Here is a 10,724-nt window from a genome sequence, read left to right as displayed (position 1 = left end):
GTCACGAAGAGGGAACCTGGAGCCCCTAGCCAGGGTACAGACAGAAGGGAGCGCGCTGGCTCCCAGCAAACCCGGCCTTCGCCCTTACTTACCATGACCACAGAGGGGTGGGCCGAGGTCGCGGGGAGGAGCTCCCTGTCCAGGTCCTCCGTCCCCTCCGCTAGCCCCTCCACCTCGGTCACCGTCAGCAGCATGGTGGCGTGCTTGGCTTTCATCGTCAGCATCTTGCACTTGGAGTTCAAAGAGGCGATCTGCTCCTGGTAGCCCTTGATTTTCTGAGCCAGCTCCTGGGGAAACATTTTTCCCCCCAACCGTGTGTCAGAGCAGCATCAAAAGGAAACACAACTAGTAGCGTTCATCTTCCTCCAGCGCTGGCCAATGAAATCGCAGAGCTGCGCCAGGCGGCAGCCGCTGCCGCGGCCGAGAAGCAGGATGTGGACGTGCGAGCGGAGGAGCCAGCCTCCCGGCCGCGCACCCGCAGCCCGACCACCGCGCGGCGGGGCTGGAAGAGCGGCTGCGCGGCGCGGGCCGGAGACCCGGTGCCCTGCGCCCGGGGGATTCTGATCCCGGGAGAGGCTCCGTGTGCAATCAGGCATTTAGGTAACGGGAAGCACTGGCAACTTTCTTTAAAATGCCTAAAGAATCTGAAACTGCCAGATGGTTCATGCCATGGAAATTAGGTCATGTGATGACTAAAACTACAAAAACATGCAATGCTCAGCTCTTACCACACGGAATGTGTCAAATAGAGCAGTCCTCTGTTACCGACCGCGTCGCAAAAGTAACCTGCATGTCAATTCCCGGGACCCACGGAGTTGTTTTTTGTAGATAAGCTAAATATTACATGTGAAACCCTAATTTTTTATGCATCTTATTCCCACAATAAAGTTTTGTACATTCATCAAATTCTCCCTCCTGGACTCCATCATGCCTCACATGTTTCTGATGTTTCCAAACTAGAGCTTTGCAGTCCAGTTCAAATTTAATGGCTTTTAACTTCATTTGTTGTTGAAAAAATGTTTTAAGAGATAAAGGTGTTAAAGCTTTTACCAAGAGCTTACTGAAAATATACTCTGGACAGCACGTAGCTCTCAAAAATCTAAAATATTAAATAAAAATAATCTAAAGTGGTAATTCTAAAATATTAAATTTATATTTTCTTACTTAAAAGATGTATACATGTTTAACAAAAATGAAGATGTCTATTCCAAAAGATGAATCCTTAAAAGTACCAAACCATTACTTTTTTCTGTTCCTTTTATTTGGCTCTGTTGCCTGAAAAGCTGTCATTAAGCGTTCGCATGTAACATATTTTGTGACAAAAACATTAAATGTCAACGTGTTTAAAACAATGTTATGTATATACCTATATACACACAGGCATATATACATTCTATGCCTGTCTGTATATATGTATACACATACTATCATTTTAAACACAGTGACATTCAAACTAGAGCTTTGAACTTGGAAGTTCAGAAACAAAGTGGATCAACAAACTGGTATATATATATAATGTGTGTGTATGTATATATGTGTATGTGTAGATATATACACACAGACACACGTATATATCATTTTGTTTCTCCCCTCCCAGCCAAAACTGACTAAATGAAAGGAAAAACAACCCATTAAAACTCAGCCAGTAGCCTGTCTTCTTGACTTCTTCTATAGCACAATAATTTCTAAAGCAAGAATTTAAAAAGTAGAAATCACTTCTTTAACTTTTAGAGCTGCAGGTACTTAATTAAACCTAATAGGGTTTGTTTGTTTTTTTAAATAGTGATTAAACAGCTACTTACTACATCTGACCTAGTGCCCAATACATGGTTACTCTATTTTAATTAGCATGCACATATAGAAGACATCTACCAACTCAGTGGACTTCTTGAATTCTGTGTTTTCATAGGACAAATCGCTATGCTTTCTTACAATGGCTTGCCCCATTGGGGTAGATTTGAAGAATCTTTGTGAAATAGCATTAGTTTTAGTCCCTCCCCTTTCCTGCCTACATGGATGGCTGTGTCCCCTCCTGCTACACCCTGCAAAGGTGTGTGCCGTGCTGACAGCAGACACCACCCATCTCCTAAACTGGAGTTCTCAACTTTATTGTGTATAAAACTCATTTGGGTTGTTTATTAACAACGAAATTCTGGTCTCCACAAAGGATTTTGATTTACTAGGCATTTTATACTTATCCCAAATGACTCCCTTGGAGAAATAGCTCTTTAGAACTTTCTTCTGTAAGACTAAAACCTCTCGATATCATAATAACTTTGTGGGTTGGTGATTAAATCTGCTAAATTAAAATGGAGCCCCACTGGCTTAATGTATTCCCTATTCTCAGGAAGCATATGTATTTTTAATTTTTACTGGATATTTCTGAAAATGATTACACAGGATGAGCATAAAGAGGTGGGAATTTCAGATACAGTGGCTGTTCTAAGTACAGTGCCTACCCCTCTGTGGGCAGTCTCCCGCACTCTGGAGAAGGCCTTGTATGTAAGGTAAAAAGCAAAGAGCCTGAGTATTCTCTCCTATGATTTAAAAGTGGCAGGATAATTTTTTCAACTTAAATGCAGCATTTAAAAAATTATAGAAAAAAATGTGAATTCCTTAGAAATGGATAAATTATCAATTATTTTTATGAGTTAAAGTTATCCTTCTAGATACTAGATTCACCTCAAAATTGAAATTCCATTAAAAGCCGGCTGAAAATACAGGAAAAAGCAGCCTTCCACATTCTTATGGTAAATCAGGCTTTCTCCACTGAGCACATCCCTTCCTGTGTTTGTTTTATATGCACAATGAGTCTCACACAGGACTATGCCATTGTGATTATGAACATGTATTCTAAATCACATGGCAAAACTTACAAACGTCTACACTCATGTTTAGAACTGGAAAGAGAAAATGTGACAAAATGAATGCATCCCTGAACAGGAGCCTGGAGGACAGTCTACAGATGACTGTGCTCAGAGCCAACTCTGGGACCCTGGGCAAGTCATTTACTTTCCTGGACCATCATTCTTCTCTTCTGTGCAATAAGGTAGCCCAAAGAATTTCTGCTGCAGGGGAAAACATCATGGAATTTGAGGCCACAGATATACTGGCTTAGAATCTGGTTTCTATTAGTTACTAGATTTGGGAGCTTGGGAAGTCACAAAAATCAGTTTCTGTTTTCTTATCAGTATAATGGAAATGATTAAAAAAAAAATCCTTACCTCACAGTGGTGTTATAAAAGATAAGAACTTTGTAAACTGTTAAAAAAACTAAAAAAAACTGTAGTAATTATAATTATTGTTATTTTAGACAAGATTTTAAAGATATACACTTTCTGTACTATGAGAGAAAAGTTGTTACAACAAAATTCTGGATCTTATAAAATGACATTAAAAATAGTTTCAAAATTAATTTGTAATATATAGCCTAATGTATGAATTGTATAAACAGTGGTTTCAAATATTTGCGTAACATATTTTCACTTAACCAATGGCATCAGAAAATCAATAGTTATCATAGATGATATGTACAGTGTAGAAGTAAATGTAGGTGGGATGTTTGTTTACATCAATTTGTAAATCGTATATAAATGTAAGTAGTGATGCACTGGACATGTCAAGAAATTAAAGAATTGCATTTGGAGAGATATTTCATCCTTCAAAGGTAACAACTGAATCTTCTGAGAAACTCACTATGATACTTGGCTTGGAAAAATGGTTTGTTGCTCTTATGACAGCAAAGTTAAAACAGAGCAGATGAAGAATAAACTAAATATCCACCCTTGGCACAGAGAAATAAGACACCCTTCCCTGCCCTGTTGCTTACCCCAATTCATGATGCTTTGAGCCAGTCCCCAAGGGAAAGAGTAAATGTGAGCCATATAGGAATTGACAGGTCAGAAGAAATTCACTGGTAGGTATCAATGGGCCAAGACACTTAAGGTCTATGATCTCTGAGACGAAGTCTGCACAAGGAGTGTTCAAGTCCTAAGTTTATAATGAAGTTATAAATTCAAGAAAGAAGGCATATTTGAAAATGGGGAAGATGCTAACAGACACAATCTGGAAATCAGCAAAACAACATGGACCATACTCTGATTTTGGTGGAAGCAACTGAAATAACCTATATTTGAAAGAGCAAATGATTTTGTTTTTAATATGAAATGTTTCTTCTTTTTGAAGAGAGTGATCAAAGCAGCAAGGCTTTGAGCATTGCTGTTTCTAGCAGGCTTTGAATACCCAGTGGACTATGTTTTGGTGTAATTAACTGTGAGAATTTTGGGTGCAGGAGACAATTGGTGGATCTCAGGTGAGATATGTCATCAGCAACATGTAAAGAGGTTTTGGCCTCAAGGGGAAGACTCAGGCTCCTGGGTCTTGGAAAGGATCAGCAAATACAGTGCTCAAAATGCAAAGACAGTCAGAGAGGATCCCCAAGAACTGAGCACACTGTGTACGGGACAGGGAAAACTTTTCCCTGTGATTCACTAGAAACCAATTACATGTTCTCAGCAAGTGCCTGCGTTCCTGTCTCACCTCATGCTGAGAAATCTGGGCCTGCAGCTCCTGGATGTTACTGGTGGCCACAGGTTTGTCCTCAATTTCTCTGTGAGCTCCTTCTATCAGCTCCTGGAGGTGTTGCATTTCTTGCTCATACTGTTCATACTGCACCACAGCCTCCTTTGAAAGGGGGAAAAAAAACAACACACAATTATCTTTCTATATCAATAACTATGGGAATCATTCTGTGCTGCTGTCTGTAGCGTTAACTGGTATTTACCTGTGTGTCTAGGGAATAAAGAAATGATGGGCAAAATCCCTGGATGATTCAAGTCCTCAAGTTTATGCAGATATTTCAAAGACTTCTCTCTAAAATAGTTTGCTAAGATTATCAACTGACTCAAAATAGCTAAGTAGCTAGATCCTCTCTCTTCTCCCTATTCATGTTGTCCTGAAAATGGCAATGTTATGGCCAGAACAACGTTGTGGTGGGAAGCAGTATGAAAAACATGATTGCTTCATTTTTCCATCTAAGAAATACTAAATATATATATGTAAGGCACTTGTCTAAATGCTGGGGTGGAAGACAAAAAAAAAATGAAGTAAGCATGACTTCTATCTTCAGGAATTTACTATGTAACAAATTACAAGATAATTCAAGGAGCAAAAATAGTTGACCAAGTTGACCATTAGCTATTTAATGAGCAGATATGTATGAAATTTTTGGATAAAGCAGGTAAAGTATTAGTGGAAAGGAGATATGAGGTGGAGAGTGTCATTCCTTCCTAGTAAATGATTTTTCTCTTATTAGCTAAAGAGATTAAGAGTTACACGTGGATGTACTTTTCAGGCAAGGAAATGCATTTGGTGCATCAATAAGCTGAAATATGAAAAAAAAAATTCTGTAACATATACTAGCAGTAAAGGCATTTTACAAGGCTTTAGAGGATTCTCAGATGGATAAAAAGAGATAAAAATATATGACTGAAGACAAAATTAACCTTTATAAGTTGTTCTTTACTAAAATATATTGCTCAAAGATAGTGTTCACCAAAGGATATTTTTTATAGAGCTTTCCCCAGGCTTTTGTGGGTGATCCAAATGATAGCATTTCATCTCCTTATTTTATATAAGCACAACAATCTGTCAAATTTAACACTCTGGATGTGTTTTGATGGCTGAGCCCACACAAGGCTAAGAAAAGAAGCCCATGACTCATTAGCCGTTGCTCGCCGGTGCGGGGACGGGAGGCTCCTGCGGCAGGTATAGGAGCACATGCCTGCATGAGGTTGCACTGCTGGATGGCCGTGTGCTGTAATCGGCTCGCCTCCTCCTGCAGGTGCAGAGCGGCGTGGCAGAGCGGCAAGCTGGTGATCACCTCCTCGGGGATCCGGAGTGCGCTCTGGCAGATCTGCACAGCATGGACCTTTGGCTTGAGTGACTCCATCTCAGACAACAAGTGCTGAAAGTGCAAGTTCACATTTTACATTTTGTAAAGCACGGGAAAATCGTATATTTTAATAGCTTATTTCATAAACCAGAGACGTTTACTAAATTACAGCTCTGTCACGTGTCATAAACATTTTCCAAGGAATTTTTCTTTAATGTATAGAGTACTAAGACTGTAACTGAGTTTAAAAATCATTTTTCCTCACTATCTTCCTTTTTTTTTTTTTTAAATATAGCTCCCTGACTCATTTCCTCTGAATTATTTTTGCTTACCAGTCGATGAGAAAGTTGCTCCTTGAGACTAAGACGTCCGACTTCTGGAGAAGTCAAGGTTGTCTGGGCTTGCTCCAAAGCAACTTGTAAGTTTTTTAGCTCGGTTTCAAATTTTTTCATATCCTACAGAGTAAAAGCAATATGAATGTCAGTATATAAGCACTTGAAGTTCAAAGTCATAGAAGAGTAACATCGCAGTCAAGAAGGCATTATCAGAGGTGAGTACTACATCTCCACTATAAAACCACCATTTTTTTAAAATGATAGACTTTCCAATTTGAATTACTATTATTATTATTATTATTATTGTTATATTTTACCTTGGCAGCATCTTGGAGATTCTGCAAACGAATTTTGATCATCTGTCGCAGCTCCTCAGACTCCCGTCCCAGTTCTGCCACTTGCTGAGACATTTTTTCTGTGGAGTACACACTAGCGAGGTACTGTAATTTCTCAATCATTGCTTCCAGATTGCTGTGAATTTCTTCAGATTCTTCTAGCATGGTCTAGAGAGAATTATCAATATTCATGACATTGACAGGTAGGCAGAGATAGACATATAGGTACTCAATCTGCTGTGGTATAAGACCATCAGACTAGAAGAGAGGGAGATGTTATCCACAGTTCTCATGCTCACTGTGGAGGTTCTGTGTGTCTTATTGTGTTTAACCCTCACACCCCTGTGCCTACTCCCCACCCACTCTTATCCCCATTTCACAGAAAAAGAAATCAAAGTTTAGGAACTGTCAACAGTTTGCCGAGGCCACGGGTTATTAAGTGTTGGATCTTAAGGCTCATGCTCTATCTACTGCCCCAAACTGCTCCCTGGTGAGGGTCAGAACGTGAGTATCCCAGGAGCGTCGATGCTCTGACAAGTTGGGCATCTTTGTCAGGTTGCTGAGCCTACTTTTCTCATATTTAAACTCAAGAGATGCCTTTCAGCTCTAATTTTCTAAGATCTGAGATGCTTATTGATCTAAGAAATTAAAATAACACAAGAGCATTACAAACAAAAACCTCTGAACACTTGGTTTTGGTGAGACAAAGAGGGTAGCAGCAACTTGAGATACCAAGAAGAATAAAACACAGCCCTCGTCATTCAGGGTAGTATCATCTAGTGGGACTAATAATACAAATGGATTGCTAACCACATAATACACATTATATGAGTAGAGTTAAAGAGTAGAAAGGTTAAAGATGACAGAAATGAGATGTGCTCCTACTTGCAGGAAGATTGGGAGAAGGAAGAGCATAAGTAAAGGAACAGAGGTGAGTGAGCACAAAATGTGCAGTTACTGGGATATGTGATGTACAAAGAGGAGAAATGGGAGCTGGGACATTATTCTTAGGCAATAGATCTTTATTTTTTTTAAAATAAAGTACAGTTTTTTTTTCCTCATGAGGAATGCTATATATATATGTATATGTATATACATATATATATATTAAAGCTTAGAAAATATTGAAAATATAAAGAAGAAAATAAAATACTCCACAATACGTCAGAGATAACTTTAAATAGGAGATAACTACTGTTACATTTGGGTATATTTTAAGGTAATTGAGATCATAATATATGTACAATATTCCATCTTTCTTTTCCACCTGACTTTAGAACACATGCATTCTCTCTGTGCACTGTTTTTGGCTAAACATGGGCAGCCTGAACTAAGGCAGGTAAGGAAGAACTCCTCAAAAGAGTGTCTACAGGCTGAGTTCTCTCCTGAGCTTCCGAGAGACCCACAGACAGGCGGTATCCCGTGTCTGTGAGGCACTCAACTCACCCACTGCCCAAGTCAAAACACCTGGAAGTTGTCCATGGCTCCTCCCTCTCTTTCACCCATATCTAAGAGTCTCCAGAGTCCAGAATTCTAGCTCAGTGATAGCCCTTGATTCTGTCTTCTCTCAACCTCCAAAGAGGGACCCTGTCACTCTCTGTCATAACACTGAAGCCAACTTCCGTGCTGTCTTACCTTCATCAGTCTATTTTCCACAGGCTGCTAAATCGTCTTTCTTAAAATACAAGCCTGAATTTGTCGCTTGCCTGAAGAATATCTGTCAAAGGCTTCGGAGGGACTGTAGGCTAAAGCCCAAGTTCTTTACAGGGCTTTTGATCTTTTATCTTCTCCCTCTATTCTTACCTCTTAAGCTTCTTTCCAGCTCTCCTCCACACCTCCTCCCCATAGTGCACCCTCCACTGCACCAGAGCACCCCTCACTCTTACTACTGGGATTTCGACATGCATTTTTGTCTAAAATGCATTTCACACAAGTAGGCAGCCTGTCATTCAGGACTCAGGCGGGACTTACTTTTTCCTAAGAAGGCCTCTTTTAACTTCCCCTAGACCCCAGGCAATGTGGGTGGAGCGTGCTCCTATGGGCTCCCTCAGCACTTTGATCCCTCATTTCCAGCACTTATCACACTGTTTGTAACTGTCTAGATCTGTCTTGTGCCTCTTTTATCAACTCCCTGGGGCAAGAACAGGGAATATTCTTTGTATTTTAAATTGCTAGCTTTGGAAAGAAAGCATTCTATAAATGTTTGTTGAATAAATAAATGAGTGCAGGACCTACTTAAAAAAAAAAAAAAAGCCTTGATGGTCATTTTAAAGACTACATTTATACTCTATTATATCCAAAATGTCATTGAGAAAAGTGACTTGACATTTTCTTTAAAATTCCACTATAGGGGTATCTAGGTGCCTCAGTCATGATCTCAGAGTCCTAGGTCTTCAGTCACCTCTGCCTTTGGCTTAGGTCATGATCTCAGGGTCCTACGAACGAGCCCCATGTTGGACTCCCTGCTCAGCGGGGAGACTGCTTCTCCCTCTCCCTCTGCCCCTCCCCTCTGCTCCTGCTCACTCTCTCTCTCAAATAAATAAATAAAATCTTAAAAAAGAAATTCCACTATAGTGGGGCACCTGGGTGGCTCAGTCGGTTAAGCATCTGACCCTGGGTTTCAGCTCAGTTCATAATCTCAGGGTCATGAGATCAAGCCCTGTGTCAGGCTCCATGCTCAGCATGGAGTCCCCTTGAGATACTTTCCCCCTTTCTCCCTCCCCCTCTACTCACCCCCCCCAAGCCCCCCACCCTGGCTCACACTCTCTTTCTCTCTCTCAAATAAATAAATAAAATCTTTAAAAAACAAAATTCCAGTATAGTTATTAATACCACATATTTTCTACATTTTGGATTATGGAGTAGTAACATTTTGATGATCATGATACATTTTGCCAATTGTTTTTCAAAAAGTTTTTAACAAGTAACCTTCAGAGTTGAGAGTTCTCACTTCTTTAAATATGAACCTCAAATAACTTTTTTTTTTAAAGATTTTATTTGACAGAGAAAGACACGGCGAGAGAGGGAACATAAGCAGGGGGAGTGGGAAAGGGAGAAGTAGGCTTCCCACGGAGTAGGGAGCCCCATGCGGGGCTCAATCCCAGGACCCTGGGATCATGACCTGAGCCAAAGGCAGGTGCTTAACAACTGAGCCACCCAGGCGCCCCACCAAATACCTTCTAAATGGTGTTAATTTGATAGAGTGTTCTCTCTCTTTAAATTTTCGTTTCTAGATTTCTAATGAGGTTGAATATTTTTTTCACTGTTTACAACCAATTGTAACTTAAGTCTTGTCTTGAGTGGTATAAGAATGATTCCAGAAGGGTATGCAAGATTGATTAGAAAAGAACGATTATGTACATAGGGAAATTAATTAGCATTTGTTAAAGCATTCCAAGAAGGAGAAAATGGGGCTTTGACCTAGAACCCTGTCCATAGGAATGGAAAAGCAAATGATTTAAAAGATATGAGTATACATAAATCAGAATAAAAGAGAGAGAATCTAAAATACTTCAGGATATCCATGTAACTAAGTAAAAATCATTCTGTATTGTATTGTAAGCTAACTGGGCTACTAGATATTTGTACTAATTCAAGCTAAAGATAATAAAAGGATGAAATAATTTCCTGGATGATATAACCAGAAGAAAACTTCCGGAAATGAAGTAATGCAGCCACCATGTGATATGGACTCTTTGCTCCTTTCCAGCTGATCCCTACTTTCTCTGGAAAGCCAGACAACCAAGACTAGGCTGAATGCTCGGGAGGCACCCACGTGGCACATGGTGTGCTTGATATTTGCACATATGCTAAACCATTTGATCCTCCTAATAATTCTGCAATATAAATATCATTTACATCTCCATCTTATTGATGAGAAAATGGAATTCAGAGAGGCAAAATAGTTTGCTCCAAATCACACAGCCCTAAATAACAGAGCTTGGTTTTCCCATCAGTCTGAGTCTGGAGCCTATAATCTTTCCACATGTCACATCTCTTCCTGGGGAAGAATTTCCCACCATATCCCCGCATGTGATTGTTTCAAAGAAGCCGCAAAAAAAGACAGACCTGTATCTGGCTGATTATTTGGGGTCTTGGAGAAAGAAAAGTCTAGGGGAGATAGAGGATATTTATTTATTTATACAGTCTAATGAAATCTTA

The sequence above is a fragment of the Neomonachus schauinslandi genome, chromosome 8, assembly GCF_002201575.2.
Source record: "Neomonachus schauinslandi chromosome 8, ASM220157v2, whole genome shotgun sequence".
NCBI lineage: Eukaryota > Metazoa > Chordata > Mammalia > Carnivora > Phocidae > Neomonachus > Neomonachus schauinslandi.
This window is presented reverse-complemented; position numbering follows the sequence as displayed.